At 47.7% G+C, this 5,855-nt stretch overlaps 1 pseudogene; it reads right to left on the bottom strand.

Moving 5' to 3' along the window:
- Positions 1-1,522: 1,522 nt before the first annotated feature.
- LOC121404929 lies at positions 1,523-3,521 on the bottom strand (annotated as a pseudogene).
- Positions 3,522-5,855: the final 2,334 nt, after the last annotated feature.

A 5,855-nucleotide genomic window follows, 5' to 3' on the forward strand; every position in this document is an offset into this window, starting at 1 on the left:
GAAGCAACTGAAAATTAATTTCTTCATTCTGGCTATAATTATGATCCGATCTGATTTAGATTCGGCAATCTGGTAGATATGGGCATTCTCTACGATACTGCGTTTTTAGTTTTATCGTATCTTTAAAAATGTGCCTGCCACAGATTTTCGTCATTTGTGGGGGCGGAAGGGGGCGGGGCGAAATTTTGAAATACACTTGTAACAGTGGGATATCACATGAGTCTGGAAACCAAATTTGGTTGCCCTAGCTCTTATAGTCTCTGAGATCTAGGCGCTCATCGAGACAGACAGACAGACAGACAGACAGACAGACAGACAGACAGACAGACAGACAGACAGACGGACAGACAGACATGGCTATATCGACTCGGCTATTGATGCTGATGAAGAATATATATACTTTATGGGGTCGGAAACGTTTCCTTCTCTGCGTTACACACATCCACTTTTCCCACAAATCTAATATACCCCTTAACTCTTTTTTGAGTACGGGTATAAAAAGAACAGCTGGTGGCAGGTTGAAGTGGTCTGACGAGATGGAGAACCTGCTTATAGATCTCTGGCAGGAGAACATAGACAATATTCGGGGACCGTTTAAAAATTCCCATATATATATGTATATGGAGATGGCCCAATCTATGAAGGAGGCTGGGCTCGACATGGAGTGGCCGGAAGTTCGAAGCAAGATACAAAATTTGATGAAAAAATACAAGTATGTAAATATTTATTTATATTGAAAACAAAAAATTGTCAAGAGTACTAATTTTCATCAAAATTCAAAATTAGAATTGGACCAAGTTGGGGTGGTCCATCGGGATGGCAGCATTTTGATAAATAGAAAGTGGCTTCTCCATTCTGAAGAGCTCGTCGTTGTTATCCAGAACATCCTTCTCCCAAAAAGTCCCATACCATAAGTCACATACAAAATATACTTGTACATACAATTTAGGATTGGATTACAATTATTACCTACAACCATCCATACCCTTCTTGACATTTTTGTATTAAATAAATTTAGTATTGCAATGAACTCTTCCTCCTCGAATTCATCTACATTGCTTTGCTTTCTGTCCAACGCCACTAACAATTTTTGCAACAACAGGTTTTGTTGTTGAACCACGGCTAAAAAAATTGTCAAGTAATCCATATTAAATTATTATAAATTCACAATCAAGATTACAATGTTGTCATCAGCTGTTTTCCATGGATGTTGGATGGAGGGAATTGGAGTTTCACATCTCTCAAAAATTCCCAACGCTTCTCATAGATGTGCTGTGTAGGAAAGGCTATTAAGCAACTTTAAAATATCTTTAAAATACTTTTCCCTAAAATACGGTCAGTCTAAATTATTTTCTATCGATAACCAATAGACATAGATCAATCGGGTTATAAGAAGAGAAAGGTTAGGTTAGGTTAGGTTGAAGCGGCTGTCGGGATTGTCAGAGACCCGACACACCTAGGCCGGTTTCGGCCCGTTGTGATACCGCATATTACGTTCCCTTCTCCCTCGTGAGACCCTATGTTATCCATTATCCCATCCGGATGCCCTTATGAAGCCTGCGATCCGTCTGGGACTGATTGTAGACATGTCCGAAATGTCAGTTAGAAAAGGAGCGCCCAAGTATTGCAGTCTCCTTCTACTGAGAGCCGGACAGGAGCAGAACAGGTGTTCCACAGTCTCCTCCTCGTCCTCATCTCTACAGCTTCGACAGAAGTCGTTATATGGGGCACCCAGCCTGTTTGCATGTGAGCCTATTAGCCAGTGTCCCGTAAGGGAGCGTATGACTGAGCTGCACCTACTCCTACTGAGTTTGCAAAGCTCATCGGTGCGCTTCCTAATAATGTTAGGCCATGTTTGCCGAGTTATGCGACATAGTGACACGGTTTGCCATCTGTCATTTATTAATCGCTTAAAATGTTCTTTTATTTTGAGCTTGCAGGTGGCCATTGGCATACGAATATCCTCCTTATCATGGAGAAGGGGGATTGTTGTACCAGCTCTGGCCAGCTCGTCCGCTATGCAGTTGCCTTCAATGTCCTGGTGGCCCGGGACCCATATTAGGCTGATGACGAACTGATAAGCCATCTCATGAAGAGATTTGCGACAGTTTGCCACGGTGGCCGAGCTTGATGTTATCGCATTCAGCGATTTGATCGCAGCTTGGCTATCACTATAGATATTTATATGAGTTGCCGCAGGGGCTATTTCCTGAAGACAGCTCAAAGCCTCCTTGATCGCTATGACTTCTGCTTGGAAGACACTGCAGTGATCCGGGAGCCTGAAGGACTGTCTTATGTTCAGCTGTTCGGAGTAGATTCCTCCTCCGACCTTGTTGTCCAGCTTTGAGCCATCAGTAAAGATTCGAATGGCTCCCTTTGGACCAGGTGGTCCCTCAAGCCAGATGTTTCTGTGAGGGATGATTGTCTCGAAGGGGGTATCTGTATACTCCCTCGGAACGCAGTAGTCCGTTTTTGTGGGGACGATTTTGTTTCCATTTAGGATGGACGCATGACCGGTGTGATGTGACACCCATTGGTCAGAGTCTCTAAGACGGATTGCTGCCATTTCTGCCTGCTCCTTACCTGCAAGGTCAAGGCTCTGCAAGCATAGGATAGCATTTAGCGCATCCGTTGGTGTTGTGCTGAGAGCTCCACTGATGCATAGGGCTGCAGTGCGCTGCACCTTGCCCAGTTGTTTAGTGATGGTCCCCTTCGATAGGGCTGGCCACCACACTGCGACTCCGTAGAGTAGTATTGGTCTGACTATTGCCAGGTAAATCCATTGGACTATTCTTGGGTTCATGCCCCATCTTAGCCCAATGGCTTTCTTGCAAGTGTAGAGTGCTATCGTAGCCTTCTTCACTCTGTCTTTGATGCTCAGGTTCCAGCTAAGTTTTTTGTCAATTACCAACCCTAAGTAACTGGCACTGTCGCTGAAGGAGAGCCTACATCCGTTTAGTATTGGGGGGTTGAGGGACGGGATTTTGTATTTGGTTGTAAACAATACAAGTTCCGTTTTAGAGGGATTGATTCCCAGTCCACGCGACTCTGTCCATTCTGAGAGTCGCGCGAGCTTTGCGGTCATTAGATCGCAGAGTGTTTGAGGGAATTTTCCCGAAAAATAATGGCAACGTCGTCCGCGTATGCTACCACTTTGCAGCCCCCCCTTCCAGGTCACACAGTATCTTATTGACTGCTATGTTCCATAGAAGGGGAGACAGGACACAACCTTGCGGGGTGCCTCTGTTGACATACCTAGACTGAGTGGACGATCCCATTGATGATGTCACTGTCCTGCATGTGAGCAATTGATCTATGAGCATCATCAAGTGACGATCCACTCCCAGGTCAGTCAGGGCCTCTGTGATGGCTCCCGGTATGACGTTGTTAAAAGCTCCCTCAATGTCTAGGAAAGCGATTAAGGAGTATTCGTTGACTTGTAGAGATTTCTCTACCGCCGAGATTACTTCATGGAGTGCCGTTTCCGTGGATTTTCCTTTTCGGTAGGCATGTTGAGCGCCTGACAGCCACTGAGGATTAATGGTTGTCCTCAGCTGCAGCCCGACTAGTCTCTCAAAGGTTTTGAGAAGAAAGGACGATAGACTTATTGGTCTGAAGTCTTTTGGGGTTGTGTGTGAGGGTTTCCCTGCTTTGGGGATAAAGACTATTTTAGTCTTTAACCAAGCTCGGGGGATTTTTCCCACTGTCAGTATCTTCCTGAAGATACTTTGCAGCCAGTTGATGGCCATATCCCCGGCTTTTTGCAACTGAGCCGGAATGACTTGGTCCGGGCCAGGCGATTTGTAGGATTTGAAGCTGTTTACTGCCCAGCTAATATTCCGTTTTGTGAGGATGTGCCCCATCGAGGTTTCCGGGCCTTCACTTGGGGTGTCTGCCGGCTCGATGGTCGTACACCCAGGAAAATGAGTATCGAGTAGAATGTGTAGGGAGTCCTCACTAGAGTTAGTCCACGTACCATCCGTTCTCTTGAGGTATCCCACCGAGGGGGATGTTTTTGACAGGATCTTGCGTAGCCTTGAGGCTTCTGACGTGTCCTCAATTTCGGAGCAAAATTTGTGCCAAGAGGCCCTTTTTGCTCTCCTTGTTTCTTTTTTGTATAGGGTTAGCTTACTTTTGTAATTTTCCCAGTGCGCTTCCTCGCTGCTGCTTTTGGCTCTGTTAAAGAGAGTCCTGCAGTCTTTCCGGAGGGTATCTATATGTTTAGACCACCAGGGGGGTTTCTTTTTCCCTCTTGGTTTGGTTGGGGAGCAAGCTGCCATGAAGGCCTTGTTGCAAGCTTCCGTGAAATTGTCCACAAGACGATTAAGATCGTCTTGTGTGTCAGGGCATTTTGGGGCTAGGGGGGGGAGTAATTCCTCCATTTTTGCACTATACATATCCCAGTTGGCTTTCCTTGGGTTAGTATAGCTAGTGGGTATGGTGCTTTCGAGCGATAGGATTGTCTCGATGTACCTGTGGTCGGAGAAGGAGTGGTCCTCTAGGACTCTCCAACTTTTCATTATGTCTGACAGTTTGTGAGACAATAGAGTGAGGTCAATAACCTCTTGACGGTTTTTTATGATAAAAGTGGGGTCATTACCCCGATTACCGATAATTAGGTTGGAGTTCAGGATGAAGCTGAAAAGTGACTCACCCCTTGCATTTGTATCCGAGCTCCCCCATTGGGTGTGATGAGCGTTGGCATCGCAGCCTATTAGTAGGCTTGTATCCGACCTCTCGCTGTCTCTGGCAATCTTGCGAACGAGGTCACTGGGAGGATCGCTTTCCTCGTGAGCCATGTAGGACGACACCAGGTTTAGGCGTGTCCCTTGTAGCTCTAGGCTAGCTGCCGTATTGTCGCCATTGCTAAAATTGTGGAGCAGAAAGATATTTAGGTGCTTCCTTGCTAATATGCAGGTTCTAATTTTACCTTCAGTTTGGGCTACAATCAGCTTGTAGTCCTTCGTCGCTAATCCACAGACCCTGCCTCCTACCACCCAGGGCTCTTGGATTAGGACTATATCCCCTCCGCTTGCGACCAAGCGGAGTATCAGGGCAGCGGATGCTGCTTTACAGTGGTGGAGATTTATCTGCAGAAGCCTCAGAGACTTCATTAGAAACGTTCTCCACCACTGTTATGTCGGCGTCAGAGTCGTCGAGTATCTCGTCCCGACACAACGCCTCAAAATCGAGCATCAGCTCCGTCTCCGAGGAGTAGCTCTCCAGGGCCGGCTCCGGCTCCGGGTCTACTTCGGGTGCTTCGATCTCCAAGGCAACGTCCTGCTCAACTGGGTTGTTGACAGAACGCGCCTCGGTCGCTGCGTCCGACTTGTAGACCTTCATGGTCACCGAGCTGAACCCGAAGTTAAGCTCTCCCCTGGCTGCCTCGATCGGGGCTAGCGATTCCTTATTTAGGACTACCACTGCCTGATTTGTGGGGCCCTGGCACCCTCCAGTCTGAGGTTGGCAGTGTGGGGTTGCATCTCTGCAACATCGTGAGGATCCGCTCGGGCTCCTTGAAAGTGGCCGGTACCCATATACGGGCCCTTGGCCTACTGGGCACCTCGCTCCAGTCCACAGCGACGAGCTTTGCCCCGGCGTAGACCTCACCGATTTGCGCCACCGCAGCTTTGTATAGCTTTACGGAGCGCTCATCCTCGCAGGCTACTACCTTGATGCTCCCCTGGAACCATCCCATGTCTTTGCAGACTGGGGGTGGCCCGGGATCCTTCTCGAGAAGCTCGAAGCAGCGGTCGGCCAGTGCCGCTTCCACCCACTTCCACTGGCTTCTGGGTATTTTCCCCTCCGCGCTGCCTTTGTCGAGAACGCCTATCAGCGTCCTCTCCTTGGCAATC

The sequence above is a fragment of the Drosophila obscura genome, unplaced genomic scaffold, assembly GCF_018151105.1.
Source record: "Drosophila obscura isolate BZ-5 IFL unplaced genomic scaffold, ASM1815110v1 contig_58, whole genome shotgun sequence".
NCBI classification, from domain to species: Eukaryota; Metazoa; Arthropoda; class Insecta; order Diptera; family Drosophilidae; genus Drosophila; species Drosophila obscura.